The 17,623-nt window shown below is 42.5% G+C and overlaps 1 protein-coding gene across 5 annotated transcripts in view; it reads left to right on the top strand.

Annotated features, from left to right (window-relative positions):
• Positions 1-17,623, top strand: part of uba7 (ubiquitin-like modifier activating enzyme 7) — a 289,490-nt gene that overhangs the window by 102,250 nt on the left and 169,617 nt on the right. The gene's annotated exons all lie outside the window — the stretch shown is intronic.

Below are 17,623 nucleotides of genomic sequence, written 5' to 3'. Positions count from 1 at the left end.
GCCTTCAATCAACTTGGCTAGTTGATATTTATTTGTATTTTCAACTTGCTTAAGCACGATCACTTGATAGTTCAGTTGAATTCCTTTATAAAGTCATCCAATAAGTTGGAAATTGTTATCTTTAGTTTTCCTTGGAGTTTCTAGCTTCTTAAAATGAAATGGTGTGCGTAGTTTACATCAGTTGGAGGCACTGAGGTTGACAGAAACATTTAAAATACGAGGCTAGAGTTTATTTCTTGATTTATGTTTATTTTGACTTTTTTCTGCTATTTTTTTAAGTATTATTTTTCATGTGTGTTTTTTTTGCTTTGTGTCCTCCCTCAATATAACTTATCATCTATGGGGGAGAAGTGAAAGTTTTAGATTTGTCAAGAATGTCTGGTTTTCAACAGATCTCGATGTTCTAGGGTCCCCAATACAGAAAACGTTGATATCTCGATGATAGATGTGTGTCTGTCTATATGTTGCAGTTTCTTGAGGATGGCCTAGAGCTAAAACAGCTGGTCGGAAAAATCTCAAACTCGTAACATAAGCCTGTTATGAGAGGACGATGTTCGGATTTGTCCACATTTTTTTTGGTATTGCATGTGTTTCCACAATAGCAAAAGAGTGTGAGCTTCCAAAAGACCCCGAAAATCAGGCCAAAGTCTTTACTGGCCTGCTTAAAGGTAAGCCTCACCCCGGGCAGCTTGACCCTTCAAACTCTACTGGCAGGCTTTTCCAGATCGTAAAAATGAAAACCAGGCTTTTAAAGTTCAAAATATACCAAAATGAGGAGTGAGAGGAAAGCTATGTAACCTTTGACTTGATTAATAAGTCCACAAAGAATATAAATATAAAAAATATGTATTTGAATATAATCAAAATAGAAGAGAAATAGCAAAAGGTTTTCCTAAAATGGACAATTCACAACCAGCAAATCCAGTAATCGTAAACCCAAGACAGGAACCAGAAAAATAATGCACTTCTCCAAATACTCAGAATGAATTCTAGTTAATCATTGAAGGACCTGCTCCCCAGCTTCACGTACGACGGGGGGCAGACCCACAGATTCCTATAATTGTCATAAAAAAGTATATATTATAAAACTTACAGCAATCTCCTTTTTGTCACCCTAAATCTCCTCTCCTTGAGCTGTAATCCACGTCTCTCTGTGCTTTTCCCATTCCTGTTAACATTTTCTGTACTCTCATCTTTTGTTACCTTGTCTAGCGCCTTGTCTTTTCGCAAGGTGGTGGGTGCAGCAACGTACTGCACTGGTGCATACTCTCCAATCTGACCTGACCTAGCGACCCTGAAGCTTTAGCCAGGATTTCTTCCACAGCAGCAAATCATCTTCCCTTCAGTGTCTGTTTTAATTTCGAGAACAAAAAAGAATTCAAAGGTACAAGATCTGGTGAACACAAATGGTATATGAAGCAACAATGCACGCGAGCAACTCAACACGATGCCACTCAGTGGCATGAATCTCCAGGCTTGTAGGCATACGATACCTAGTGACACATTCTAGAACTTCACCTACTCCTGTGCTTTGGTAGATTCCGTGAAATTTTGCCCCCCGTCCCCCTCGTATATAGGCTGAGGGCAGTCCTTAAGCTGTGACATCATTTAAGTGTAAAGGTACCAATACTTTTAGCTACGTTCTATATGTCATTAGTAAAGTATCTATCTATCTATCTATCTATCTATCTATCTATCTATCTATCTATCTATCTATCTATCTATCTATCTATCTATCTATCTATCTATCTATCTATTCCAGAAAATGTATCTCTCTATTATAATGAAAAAATCATGGGATGAGACGAGACTTTTGAGCCTGGGACGAGACGTGACTTTTTCAGAGAGATACTTTCACGTACAGCAAGACAAGCCTTTTTGCCAAGAGATTTAACCACACCCAGGGCCGGAAATAAAAGACAAAGAGTAGATTACAAAGTAGAACGTCTTAAAGAATTCAAAAACGTTGGTGTGATACACACGCAAAGCAGGTTAGAGGTAATGAAAGTACTAAAATTCGAAAGTCTGAAAAAAATTATAGTAAAGATCTTGCTAGCGCAAACAAACGGAAATTATTACTCGGTGAAATAGCGGAACAACAAAAAGAGATTGAATATATTGTTCGGATTTAAACTTAAGTTTAACTCGGAGACTTGTAGATCATCTAATTCGTGTTGCCATCAGGGAAAAGTAGTGTTTCCCAATGAAGAGGCGTATCTGTGAGAATTAAAAGATTTGTTGATTGGTGAAAGTGAAATCCACATACACTAGCGACAGAGACGCGAAGTGGCTGGCACGTAGCGCAGGCTGAGGGTGGATTGGTGAGCAAAGCCCCCTAGTTATAAAAAAAAAGACAAATTTCCCCTTGGGGGTCACGTAAAGTTCTATCTATCCATCTATTTATCTATCCGTCTATCTATTGTGATAGATGTAATGGGTGGACTGGTGTCCAACTGAGGTGAATATGGTGCCTTACATGACCAGGAAGCCATTATGGAAGAACAGGACAGATGGGTGTTCCCCCTGGCCATATATAATAAGATATGAGATATGGTATATCTTATATATGATGTATATAAGATGTGGTATATAAGATATAACGAATGGACTGGGGATACTGCTCACCAAGAACAGTTCATACCCCATTTGATGAAATAATACCACAGAAAACAGATTAAAGGTTGGGGAACTGTCCCTATATAGTGTTGATGGATCAGGCAGCCAATTGGCATTGATACACCAGTTAAAATGTACAAATTATAACAGTTGGCAAAGAAAAAACGGTAGACTGAGTTTTTATATAGTCATGGCCGGAAGTATCACAGAGATAGAGGAAGTGAGGATGACGTCATCACTAGGGCCAGAGGTGAGGGCATTGGAGAGGGACCCCAAATTAAGTCATCACAGGAAGACGGATGAATCGGTGATGGACGGAATGCGGAAGTTAGCTTATCTCCAGCATCGGGAAGGCGTTTTCGAGCACAGAATCCATGACTGATGTGACGACTTCAGATTTTCGGGTTTCCTGGTGAGGAAGAGAGAAAGGCATAAATATGCTGTTCCATACCCCTATCTCACGTTCTTTTGTGCTCCATCAGGCCCGTTGGCTGCCCCCTAATCGCGTGTGTGTGACACCCAGTATAAAAGGTGCCAGTGTTCCTCTGTTTTGACACCCGCAGAGCTGTATGTACAGTGGGTATGGAAAGTATTCAGACCCCCTTCAATATTTCACTCTTTGTTATATTGCAGCCATTTGCTAAAATCATTTAAATTCATTTTTTCCTCATTAATGTACACACCGCACCCCATATTGACAGACAAAAAAAAGAATTTTTGAAATTATTGCAGATTTATTAAAAAAGAAAAACTGAAATATCACCTGGTCCTAAGTATTCAGACCCTTTGCTCAGTATTTAGTAGAAGCACCCATTTAAACTAATACAGCCAGGAGTCTTCTTGGTTTTAGATGCAACAAGTTTTTCACACCTGGATTTGGGGATCCTCTGCCATTCCTCCTTGCAGATCCTCTCCAGTTCTGTCAGGTTGGATGGTAAACGTTGGTCGACAGCCATTTTTAGGTCTCTCCAGAGATGCTCAATTGGGTTTAAGTCAGGGCTCTGGCTGGGCCATTCAAGAACAGTCACAGAGTTATTGTGAAGCCACTCCTTTGTTATTTTAGCTGTGTGCTTAGGGTCATTGTCTTGTTGGAAGGTAAACCTTCGGCCCAGCCTGAGGTCCTTAGCACTCTGGAGAAGGTTTTTCTCCAGGATATCCCTGTACTTGGCCGCATTCATCTTTCCCTCGATTGCAACCAGTCGTCCTGTCCCTGCAGCTGAAAAACGCCCCCACAGCATGATGCTGCCACCGCCATGCTTCACTGTGGGGACTGTATTGGACAAGTGATGAGCAGTGCCTGGTTGTCTCCACACATACCACTTAGAATTAAGGCCAAAAAGTTCTATCTTGGTTTCATCAGACCAGAGAATCTTATTTCTCACCATCTCAGAGTCCTTCAGGTGTCTTTTAGCAAACTCCATGCGGGCTGTCATGTGTCTTGCCTCTCCTCAGTGTGTAGAGACAACCAGGCACTGCTCATCACTTGTCCAATACAGTCCCCACAGTGAAGCATGGCGGTGGCAGCATCATGTTTTTCAGCTGCAGGGACAGGACGACTGGTTGCAATCGAGGGAAAGATGAATGCGGCCAAGTACAGGGATATCCTGGACAAAAACCTTCTCCAGAGTGCTAAGGACCTCAGACTGGGCCGAAGGTTTACCTTCCAACAAGACAATGACCCTAAGCACACAGCTAAAATAACGAAGGAGTGGCTTCACAACAACTCTGTGACTGTTCTTGAATGGCCCAGCCAGAGCCCTGACTTAAACCCAATTGAGCATCTCTGGAGAGACCTAAAAATGGCTGTCCACCAACGTTGACCATCCAACCTGACAGAACTGGAGAGGATCTGCAAGGAGGAATGGCAGAGGATCCCCAAATCCAGGTGTGAAAAACTTGTTACATCTAAAACCAAGAAGATTCATGGCTGTATTAGCTCAAAAGGGTGCTTCTACTAAATACTGAGCAAAGGGTCTGAATACTTAGGACCAGGTGAGATTTCAGTTTTTCTTTTTTAATAAATCTGCAGCAATTTCAAAAATTCTTTTTTTTTGTCTGTCAATATGGGGTGCTGTGTGTACATTAATGAGGAAAAAAATGAATTTAAATGATTTTAGCAAATGGGTGCAATATAACAAAGAGTGAAAAATTGAAGGGGGTCTGAATACTTTCCGTACCCACTGTAGTTTGCTTGTAGTTTGGGATGGCAGCCCTGTTGGAGTTTCTGGATGCCACCAGAGAGTGCTGCCCAGAGAGGACTCCATTGTTTCCTTGAATAATAATTATACAACATTTCAATAAAATGGGTGTACTAACAGCTGAGATGTTTCATGCAGTGGAGAGGCAGAGAGATGTGACAACGGCAATAGGTGCCCTTTTGCATTTTCCATTATGTACATACACATTTAAAAATTAAAGAACAATTAAAAACAAAGCAGTAAGAGAGAGCAATATGAATCAACCTCCAGAGCAGTTCCAGCAAGAGTAACATTTTATAATGCATGTCACAAAAATGGAAAGGATTGCAGGATCTGATTTTTGTCTAATGAAGTTCATCTATACATTGAATGTCTGGGCCTCTTGACTTAAGTGAGCAAATGTGCAGGCTGGTGTGAGAGAGGAAATGTCTGTTTGCGAGTTAATAACTTCCCCTCAAGCTGGCCCTAAATAACATGAGCATATTCAACTTTTAAACTCTTTTCTCTAGCGCTTTCAGTTGCTTGGCACAAAGCCACGTCTCAAGCTTCCCAGACGGGTCGTTGTACTTCAGCACCACGCCTGACCTCTCGCTTAGCCTTCAGTTCTGGCACCCATCAGCCACAGGAAACAGGCATTAAACTTTAGATTAAACACACATCGTCTTTATAAACTTGGCACTCAAGACGAGAGCCTGCTGGGGGAAGGCAGAGCAGCTACAGCAACTGATTGAGTTTAGATGAACCTCAAATCATCCTCATGCTGATGGAGCCTGCTTTAAATTCTCCTTGTTTTGGAATTTGTCAGGCCCTCCTGAATAACAGCGACTCCTGCTGGAAACGTACAAGACTATGACTGCCCAAAATAAATACCCTAAAGTGTACAGAAAATGATAAGATGAACAATTCACTCACCCAAATACTGTATGAAGAGAATGGTGTCAATGACAGAAATACGCTCTCCTGGGCAGAGAGCCTGACCTCACTCAGCCGCCTCCTGAAGTCTCACTGAAGGCAGGGAATGGAGAAAACTCGGTGCTCCTTCAGTTTCATTTTTAATTCACCATGTTCAATGGAGGGGTGGCACAGTAATGCAGTGGTAGTGCTGCTGCCTCGCTGTAAGGAGACCACCTGGGTCCTCCCTGTTTGGAGTTTGCATGTTCTCCCCATGTCCATATGGGCCTACACTGTCTGAAGACGTGTATGATGCTGAATTGGCTCGAGAGAGTGTGTGTGTGTTCACCCTGCAATGAACTGCTGCTCTGCCCTGGGCTTGTTCCTGCCATGCGCCCTGTGTTAGCTGAGACATGCTATACCCCCAAGTGATCCTAGTCTGGATAAAGCGGGTTAGAAAGTGACATCACATTTTCATTGGAGTAATAAAGATTAAGTGTCTTATTATCCATACTGATTTCTAGCAAGCTGTGGCTGAATTAAACTTGCATGCCCTGGGGCTTTGGCATTATTCACACTACACAGAGTCCACACTGCAAATGCCAGCTAGTGGGTGTTGCCTATGAATAGGCATGTGATGCCCTGGCCCCACATACCAAATGGCATCTAGCAGACATATGCATTGCATTTGTCATTCCCACAGATGGCGCATCATAAACATTTGTAGTAATGTATGTTATTACTATAAATGTTTGTGATACGCCATCTGTTGGAATGACACATGCTTTGAGATTTATTACTACATGCAAATATTAATGCTGAATATGCTGAGGTCTGCATTGATTACTTCATTTTTGGGTATTCCTTTAAGCTAATATGAGCACCTCTGTGCTAGAAAAGCAAGAGGATGGAGAGGAAAAACTCTGAGACAAAAGAAAGATGTGATCAGGCATATGAGGCAAAACTAATAATAATTAGAATTAGAATAATGATTATTATTTAAATTTATAGAGTGCTTTCGTCACTGCTACCACTATTGTGTAGCACCCACCTGGATGATGTGACGGCAGCCATTTTTGTGCCAGTACACTCACCACACATGAGCTGTTAGGTGGCAAAGAGGTGAAAGAGAGAGCGCCAATCACAGACAGGGAATGATTAGGGTGCCAAAATGACCAGGCCGTGGTGTATCCCGAAGGACGCCCAGGGATCTTTTATGACCACAGAGAGTCAAGAGCTCGGTTTCACGTCTCGTCTGAAGGATGCCACCTTATTAAAATCACAGTGTCCCCGTCACTGCACTGGGGTATTTGAGATCCACACAGACCACAGGGTGAGCGCCTCCTGCTGGCCTCATAGACATCTATTGAGTCAAATTGCAACCTCCAGTTACCTTAACCCCTTGTAGACGATTGTCATCAAATTGCTTCAAACCGCTTCCGGCCTGAATGCAGCCAAGGCAGAGTATGTATCCCGTCAATGCTGGCTGACGCGTATTCGATACATACCATGGATTATTTTGGAAGCACTGGTCACGCCATCTAGCAGTCGTAGTGGAAACTACATCCGCCTGATTGGAAGCAAATTGTTGGTGTGGCTGTGCACATGGATTCTGGCTGCTAATTTCGAGAAATTGTCCAAATTTGAGGTAAGTTGTGCCATGATAAAAATACTTACCAGCTTGCTGTTTGCTTGTGTGCTATATTCAAAATTATCAATCTCCACTTAAATGACAGCAAAAACACAAATAATTTCTTTTTTTATATAACTGTAAATAAATTTAGGCAACAAGGGGTTAACATTCATTTCTTTGAAATATGACAGTGATAGTCTTAGGAAACCTATTCAGGTTAGAAAGAAAGAAAGAGAAAGAAAGAAATGGTGACTAATGGAGTGCAGATTATTTCCACGTGTACAAAGTTCAGTCCAACTCTTTCTTACATATGTCAATCGACATTCAGCACATCGCCACTCTGTGCCCCCCAAAGTGTTATATTTTGGTCAGGGTTCCTCCCCTGGCTGGGGTTCAGATCCATGTGTTGTGTCCTTTTTGTTCGTCTTTGAGCCATTTATTGATGTTAATGTTACCTTTGCTGCTTGTCTGCTCTGTATTTTCTTCGCCCGTCTTGTGTTCCATGTATTTTGTGGGTGGTCCCCCAATAATGAAACCACCTGCCAATTACAATTGCAATTACAATTTATTTTAGTCTAGCCCAAAATCACACGAAGGAGTGCTGTAGTGGGCTTTAACAGGCCCTGTCTATTGATGCCCCCCACCCCCAAATAAACAACCCCCCACCCCACCCCAAAAAAACATTGTAGGGAAAAAATGGAAGAAACTCTGGGAAAGGCATTTCAAAGAGAGACCCCATTCCAGGTAGGTTGGGTGTGCAGTGGGTGTCAAAAAAAGAGGGTAAATACAATACACAGAGCCGAACAACCACCGCCATGAACCTCCCTCCACTCTCCCTAACCGGAGGGTCTCCCTACAGTTCCTGACGCTTCATTGTGAATGCCCCCCGGAGTTGGTTCGTTCCTGTGTTTGGCTGCGCTTGTGCGATTTACTGGATTATGGGCTGCATTCGCGTTTGTTTGCCTTTTTATTTTAAGCAGCTCCTTTATGCCACTTGTGCTTCTTAGAGCTTCATTTGTGTGACAAAGCATCCTGAGAAAATAAATCCTTTTGTTCTGTAAGAATTCTGTGTTTGTCCTTATGGGCAGGTGGTTTGGGGGCTCTAGTGGACATTTTGGGAAGTGTTTTTTTGGAAGGTTTGGGTTGAAGCTGAAGTCTTTCCCCAACTGTACTCCGATTGTCAAACATTCATCTGCGACAATTAGCTCTCTTCATGCAGGTTTGCTTTTCCTCATTAAAGAATAACAGGATTGTATTCTAAAGTGCTGTGTGGTGGAAACCACTAAATGCTGGTGTGCTCTGTAGATCTGTTACCACCATGGGGCCATATATTTAGTTCTACAATAAAGGAAAAAAAAATAAAGCCTTGCTTAGAAAGCAACTTAATTATATTGAAACTCCTGCCAAAATTCAGGGAAGATGCTTCACAGTTTTTGTACGGGGCTTTGCTGTTTTATCTTTTTAATTCAGCCTACATTTCATGTTATTCTGCGTTCAGAAAACATTTATGCTCCATCTGTGCAGTGAATGAGTTTCAGTTTGACACAAAGCAAGTCAATAAAAAGTCCAGAAGTCTTTACTGATGGCCTCCAGTGCCAGACCATATCGGCCATATCTTATAATGCACTCCGTGATCATTTAGTTTTGAATGAATGTGCTCTGCGGTGGGCCGCCTTCTTCTTCCAGGAAAATATTCTGTTTCTTGTTACTGCTACAAGAGGTGCCAGGTTCCTATAAACTTTTTGATGGAAAAATGGTTTAATCTCCATGAGGGCACTAATCCTTAGTGGAAAGTTAAAAAAGATAGGACTGATAGAGTGTGAATGTGCTTAAATTCTTACATTTTTATTTTGCTTATTTATAAGTTTAAACAGAAATATTCATTGGTAAAATTTTGTTCCTTCATATCTACCAAATATGTGCAGACTTATATAAAATTGACTTATATTGTGAATTTCCCCTTGGGATTAATAAAGTATCTATCTATCTATCTATCTATCTATCTATCTATCTATCTATCTATCTATCTATCTATCTATCTATCTAAAATTCATCTGTCCATCCACTATCAAACCTGCTTTACCTGACACTGGACCGATTTAGGTTTATCATTTGACTTTGCATATACAGTGTCTGTTATTGAGTAAAAAAACAAGAAAATTCTGTGCAGATACATTGAAAACAGGCAAATGCACGCTGATAAGGTAGTATCCAGTCTGAATACCCCGACAAGCAGCGGACTTATTTAAACAAGCAATGAATCAAAACCAGAAGAGCAAGTGAGAGCATCAAAACCCAAACCGCAAACCATAAAACTCTACTGAAAACACAGTAAGTAAGAAGTTAGCAGAAGACAAGTCAATAATGGAAAAATAACTCTCAAAATCGTTACTTTCTCATAAACGAAGTATAGGGAAAGTATTGGAATCATTCAAAGGTTCTTAACGAAGTATAGGGAAAGTATTGGAATCATTCAAAGGTTCGAGGTCGAGATTTTGATGAATCTCGACGTTTTAAACCTCCCTGACTTTCTCTTATACGAAGTATAGGAAAAGTAATTGAATCATACAAGGTTCGAAGTCGAGATTTTGATGAATCTCAATGTTTTAAACCTCCCTGACTTTCTCTTATACGAAGTATAGGGAAAGTATTAGAATCGTCCAAAGGTTCGAAGTCGAGATTTTGATGAATCTCGACCTTTTAGACTTCCCTGACTTTCTTGTATATGAAGTATAGGGAAAGTATTGGAATCGTCCAAAGATTCGATGTCGAGATTGTAATGAATCTCGACCTTTTAGACTTCCCTGACTTTCTTGTATATGAAGTATAGGGAAAATATTGGAATTGTCTAAAGGTTCAAAGTCGAGATTTTAATGAATCTCAATGTTTTAGCCCCACCTGACTTTCTTGTATACAAAGTATTGAGATCGTCCAAAAATTTGATGCAAAGATTTTGATAAACTTTTGCACTATTTCTGTTTACCGGAAGTGGTACTTTAGCTTTTATTCATGCAACTGCAGAGTCCTATTTATTTAACTTTAGTTTTATAATTGCTCAATCTTTTATTAATTTGATTTAATTTGTTAATGGTTCTGTAATGAACATAATCTAAAAATACAATCATTGTCTTGCGATTTACTATCTGAGTATACAAGAAAGTCTAGGGGAGACCACTCCCGATTTTTTTTTTTTTATCACAATCCATCAAACTCCGATAATTTTGCTTTCATTGCACCAATCTTTATGATGTCATACACTTCACTTTGGGGTCCGCTCTGCGTGGGAACCACCAATGTGAAAGGCTGCCATGAGACAAAATGGTAGTGAACAAAACTAAGATGAATCATTTGAAAATTATTACTAAACCTATGAACATGGATAAAAAAAAAATAATACAAGATAAAAACATGAGAAAAAGTCAAAAATCAGGGCACACAGACAGTAACTTGGACAAGAATCAAGTCCAGATCTTTGAAGTTATGAAATGTCCATACTTTCTTATTTAAAAAAGTGGCAGAAATTCTACCATGTTAATGATAAATGGGGGTGAGCAGATCAAGGAAGGAAGGAGTTACTCCAAACTGGACCCCTGCTTGCGAGTGGGCCACATGATGGACTGGTTTTCTTTCCATACGTTGAGCCAAGTGCTGCAGAGATACAGCAGGTTTAGTCTCCCGTGATACTGGACCGGATCATGTGGATGTGGATCTTGAATGTTCGCACTGAATCTCCATTAACCTCCTAAACGTTAAGCTGGTCCATACCCAATCCCTGCTGTTGTGATTGCCAGTTTGTCTCCGGGCGGGCACAGTTGCACACAGAACCCATTCCTACAAGGCCAACTTATAGTCAGAAATGAAATCCAACACGCCTTTGTAACACAGAAACTCCACAAACACAGCTACAAGGCCGGGATGCCACCTTTAAAAATAATAATACGACTCTGAAGTTGTATATATTTGTTATATTTCTCTTAAGTGGATATAAACTATCCCCTGGGTGGAGGGGTTGACGACCTCTGATTTCTCTGATTGTCGACTACAGACTTGTGTGCCGTGTGTTTCGTCAAGCCGCCTCATATAGGAGACAATCAGAGGTGTTAATCGGCGCCCTGAAGCTGCTTACCACACGGCAGAACTTGTGTTTACAGTGCGGCATTACAAGAGTCTGTAGCCTCTGGGTCTGAATTGCTTCGTGGTTTAGAAGGTGTAATCTGACTTATTCTAATTACCTTTTCATTCTGTGCAAAGTGTCAATTTGGAGGTATCCTCGGAACAATAGCTTAAGAAAAGCAATGTGAACCGTGTGGTGGAATTCTATGGATTGTGTATGAGGTACTGACTGCAACTTCATGTATTGGGCACATTTCCTGTAGTAGAAGACATTTTGAAATATGTAATATCTCTTTCCCTAATTATACCTCCAGTGTTACTTGTACACCTTTCCTTGGTATCCACAGGTACCTGGACCTCTCTTGCCCAGTGCTGTCTCTTTTTCTCACATTCCCATAAAGCCTGCTTCTCAGACTATGCCATTTTAAGGCACATTGCTTGCCTCCTGTCCTCATTTTGACTACCCCCATTTGTAGACAGGGACCCCCATTACCAACTGTGAAAGCATCATTCGTATTCTTGCAAATACTTCCCGTCTTTGAAGGCGACTTTCAGTGTGCCTCCTACACCTTTACCAGTATCTTTGTATGTCTCAACCTCTGTTGCCCAGCGCTTGCTCCATTCATCACGTCATCAAAGCCAAAACTGACCAATCTCAAAAATGCTAAGCTGCCCAATCAGATTGCTTGGAGGGACCAGACACAGACATCTAGAGTAGCACTTTGTTATATAGTAGATTGTTTCCACGCAAATAAACAAATGTGTATGTCCCTTTTTATATTCGTAGCCATCCCATTTATGGCCTTTCTGCCATACTTCTTTACATTTTTCTCTTGTCTCACATCTTTAGCAATTCATCAGGAAGCTGATATCCTTCTTTAGTCCAACTTAAAACTAATACTCAAATATTGTTAGAGTCCGAGGCCTCGGTTTTCAGGTGTGGGTTTAGGCTCCACCCTCTTATGTTCCTTCTTCCGCTGGCCCCTCCCATTTCTTTCTGTTGCTGTACAGCAATTGTGGTGCATTAGTCACATGATGGAGGGGTAGGAACATAAATTTTGGGAGCTCAGGTGGTGCTTTGCTCAAACAGTGTGCATTCCTACACCACACAACATGGGGAGACGTCTGTGTTACGGTCAAGCTAGGCTGCCAGTTTTGGCAGTCCCCTATTCGTGCGCGCGTGTGTGACAACAGGCAATACCACACATGCTGCTCATTGTAATGAAATGCAAAGTGCGGCAGATCAGGGTGAGCATTTGGACGCCGGAGCAGGGAGACACATGTGGAATGGGGGAGAGTTATCTGCTATTGGCTTTGGTATCGTTTTGACACTGGTACTGAGATGGAAGATTTTTGTTATTTGCAATGGTGATGGACAGGTTGTCAGATGAGATTAGACAGGAGCCTCCGTGGACTATGATGTTTGGTGATGACATTGTGATCTGTAGCAAGAGTAGGGAGCAGGTTGAGGAGACCCTGGAGAGGAATGAAGGTCAGTAGGAAGAAGACAGAATACATGTGTGTGAATGAGAGGGAGGTCAGTGGAATGGTGAGGATGCAGGGAGTAGAGCTGGTGAAGGTGGATGAGTTTAAATACTTGGGATCAACAGTACAGAATAATGGAGATTGTGGAAGAGAGGTGAAGAAGAGAGTGCAGGGCAGGGTGGAGAAGAGTGTCAGGAGTGATTTGTGACAGACGGGTATCAGCAAGAGTGAAAGGTAAGGTCTACAGGATGGTACTGAGACCAGCTATGTTATATGGGTTGGATATGGTGGCACTGACCAGAAAGCAGGAGACAGAGCTGGAGGTGGCAGAGTTAAAGATGCTAAGATTTGCACTGGGCGTGACGAGGATGGACAGGATTAGAAATGAGGACATTAGAGGGTCACCTCAAGTTGGGAGACAAAGTCAGAGAGGCGAGATTGCGTTGGCTTGGACATGTGCAGAGGAGAGATGCTGGGTATATTGGGTGCTAAGGATAAAGCTGCCAGGGAAGAGGAAGGCCTAAGAGAAGATTTATGGATGTGGTGAGGGACAACATGAAGGTGATGGGTGTAACAGAACAAGATGTAGAGGACAGGAAGATATGGAAAAGATGATTCGCTGTGGCAACCCCTAAAGGGAGCAGCCAAAAGAAGAAGACTGAGATGGAAAATTTTAATACCGGTCTAACACTAGTGGGCACATGGGTGATCCAGTTAAAGAGTGTCGCCACCTAGTGCAGTGGAGGGAATATATGGCTTCTGATAGGCAGTCCCTCTTTCCTTCTGTTTCATTATCCCATCCGGGAAAGGGAACACCATCCATTTAAACTGGAACATCCTTCCATTAGTGCCCTCTGTCCACAACATGGGCCCTTTAGCCAGGCAAGGAATCATCCATCCCAGTCGAGAAGCCAGTCTATTCTGGCCTTCCTTTAAAGTACTCAACAACAGCAGTGGAAAGTAAAGAGACGTGAATTTGAGACACAAATTAGAAAGCATCTCTTTACAGAAAGGGAAAAGAAAGCAGAGTCATGGAGGTGAAGTGGAAACACAGACAACATTTGAGAAGTAACCAAAGGGACATTGCAACAGCGTAGCTGTTAGCCAACAAACTTGACGGACAGAATGTCAAACTTTTATGTTCTGATGGCCAATGAGGTGCAATATGAATATTCAGGGAAGGAGAATCAAATTGAGCTCATGTTCTCTGCCATGTGTGCTTATCTGCTGATCTACGGTTATTCCAAAGAGTAAGCCAGAAACTGAATACTGTGAACCCAAGGGGGGGATACCACTCATGGTGTGCCTGCCTAAACTTTTAAGGAAAACAGCCGAGCCTCAGAGGTACAGTGCCAGTCGCAAGTAGCAACCAACAAATTTTAGAATAAAATCAAAGAAGCAGTAAAAATATTTGGGATAATACTTGACTCATGAAGTGACCCCCACATGCTGATGTAAGTGGCCGCCTCCTGTTAAAATGCTTTAACGTTTGAGGGGTTGGAAACAGTTTACTAGCATTTAGGGAGGAAAAGGAGAGGACAAGTAAAAGGAAGTATTACATAAATCCACACACTCTGGGAGCCGTTAAACTGTCAAAACATGAAGCCACACAAGGAAGCACAACTTTGTTGATTTTTCTTCTGTTTAGTTCATCAGTCTCTGTTGTTTTGTATAATGTGATCTGATCTGACCCAGGGCGGCACGGTGATGCAGTGGGTAGTGCTGCTGTCTCACAGTTAGGAGACCCAGGTTCGCTTCCTGGGTCCTCCCTGCGTGGAGTTTGCATGTTCTCCCCGTGTCTGCGTGGGTTTCCTCCCACAGTCCAAAGACATGCAGGTTAGGTGCACTGGCGATTCTAAATTGTCCCCGTCGTGTGCTTGGTGTGTGGGTGTGTGTGCCCTGCCTGGGGTTTGTTTCCTGCCTTGTGCCCTGTGTTGGCCGGGATTGGCTCCAGCAAACCCCTGTGACCCTGTAGTTAGGATATAGCAGGTCGGATAATGGATGGATTGATGGATGGATGGATCTGACCCAATGTTAGCTCTGGTCTTGGGCCCACTGATTCATCTGCCCATCATCATCATCCCTGCTTAATCCAGTTCAGGGTCATGGGGTTGCCCATCTAGGGCACAGAGCAGAACGCAACCCTGGTGAAAGAAAAAGCGAATTTCAAGATGCCAGTTACATCACCCAGCTAATGTTAGACTTGAGTTTTTTTTGGTGACGTGATGAGGATTTGTGTGCGTTCTTTCGTCTGGTAGCAATTTCTTGGCTTGCTAGATTAATATAATAGCCCAATGTGTTCCAGAGCCACACTGGGGAAGTTAACCACTGTGAATTTAGCATGATGGTCTAATGAGTGGAGTGGAGTGGAGTGGAGATTTTTCTGGTAGATTTTTCTTTTCTTCTTAGGGAGTCAAGACTTGGAACTGTCAAAAAAACAGGGCCTGTTAAGGATATCCCTGTGATTTTGGGCTATACAAGAAATACATTGCTGTTATTGTTGTTGATCATCAAAAGTGGATTCCCGTACGATCACAAGAGCCTTAGATGAATCAGTCATGGTCATCAGTGGTGAATTCGGTGTGATCTTCAGAGCTGGGGTTGGGAAGGTCATCCATGATCGGCTGTAATCCAACGAGTCTGATCATTGGATGAGTGAATGGGGTTTTTCCGTGGTCAGCCGTGCAGTGAATGGGGTTTTTCTGGGGTCAGCTGTGATCTAGTTACGATGCTGGCAGCATGAATCGAGTTTGATCATCAGACCGGTGGATAAGTTTGTTTTCTCCGGGGTTGGCCACGATCCAAATGCGATGCTGTCACTGTGAGTCGAGCACAATTGTCAAAGCATTTTCGGTTCTCCATCCAGGGTCGGCCATGGCCCACCTGCTATCCCGACGCTGCAGTAGCCCATCGATTTTATAAATTACTGCTGTTCAGTCTGTCCTTTACGGTGTTTAAAGGGGATGAGCATACATCACAAATGAATTCAAGTGACGCATGCTTGTAGAACTTTTTGAACTTTGCTACTCATCGGATTGCTAGCTAATCATAAATAATGGCTCTCCTCTGTTTTATCTGGAATTGAGAAAAGTACCAACTGCTGTGTTTTAGTTGGAGCTGGTGACAGACTGAAAATCAAATAAGAAGGGAGAGGTTTCACACTGCCCTGCATGTCATCAATGACCGGGGCGAGCGGGGAATTCATTTCATGCCCATCTGGTTGCCTTATGTCTCTGTTTTTAAATGAAGTAACCTAATCAGTGGCCAATATTGCGTTTTTTCAACCCAGGATTACACAAGCCGTGCATGTTACGTTTTGGTCCTGATCGTATTTCATAGGTAGGCAGCACTGAGACTGGAGTGAATTAGAGTCAGCTGTTAAAATGTCAACAGGCTGCTGCATTGGACAACCTGTGGAGCGCAGGGGTGTTTTAATATTCAGGGGAAATGGTAATATTATAGTCCACTATAATATGTTAATGTATTATGTCAGTGTTTATAACATAAATTAATAAATTAATTTTTTTCCTCATTAATGTACACACAGCACCCCATATTGACAGACAAAAAAAAGAATTTTTGAAATTGTTGCAGATTTATTAAAAAAGACAAACTGAAATATCACCTGGTCCTAAGTATTCAGACCCTTTGCTCAGTATTTAGTAGAAGCCCCTTTTGAGCTAATACAGCCAGAGTCTTCTTGGGAAAGATGCAACAAGTTTTTCACACCTGGATTTGGGGATCCTCTGCCATTCCTCCTTGCAGATCCTCTCCAGTTCTGTCAGGTTGGATGGTAAATGTTGGTGGACAGCCATTTTTAGGTCTCTCCAAAGATGCTCAATTGGGTTAAGTCAGGGCTCTGGCTGGGCCATTCAAGAACAGTCACCGAGTTGTTGTGAAGCCACTCCTTCGTTATTTTAGCTGTGTGCTTAGGGTCATTGTCTTGTTGGAAGGTAAACCTTCGGCCCAGTCTGAGGTCCTTAGCTCTCTGGAGAAGGTTTTTGTCCAGGATATCCCTGTACTTGGCCGCATTCATCTTTCCCTCGATTGCAACCAGTCGTCCTGTCCCTGCAGCTGAAAAACACCCCGACAGCATGATGCTGCCACCGCCATGCTTCACTGTGGGGACTGTATTGGACAAGTGATGAGCAGTGCCTGGTTGTCTCCACACACTGAGGAGAGGCAAGACACATGACAGCCCGCATGGAGTTTGCTAAAAGACACCTGAAGGACTCTGAGATGGTGAGAAATAAGATTCTCTGGTCTGATGAGACCAAGATAGAACTTTTTGGGCTTAATTCTAAGCGGTATGTGTGGAGACAACCAGGCACTGCTCATCACTTGTCCAATACAGTCCCCACAGTGAAGCATGGCGGTTGCAGCATCATGCTGTCGGGGTGTTTTTCAGCTGCAGGGACAGGACGACTGGTTGCAATCGAGGGAAAGATGAATGCGGCCAAATACAGGGATATCCTGGACAAAAACCTTCTCCAGAGAGCTAAGGACCTCAGACTGGGCCGAAGGTTTACCTTCCAACAAGACAATAACCCTAAACACACAGCTAAAATAACGAAGGAGTGGCTTCACAACAACTCTGTGACTGTTCTTGAATGGCCCAGCCAGAGCCCTGACTTAAACCCAATTGAGCATCTCTGGAGAGACCTAAAAATGGCTGTCCACCAACGTT

Source organism: Polypterus senegalus, chromosome 12 (assembly GCF_016835505.1).
Source record: "Polypterus senegalus isolate Bchr_013 chromosome 12, ASM1683550v1, whole genome shotgun sequence".
Taxonomy (NCBI): Eukaryota; Metazoa; Chordata; class Cladistia; order Polypteriformes; family Polypteridae; genus Polypterus; species Polypterus senegalus.
This window is presented reverse-complemented; position numbering and strand designations above follow the sequence as displayed.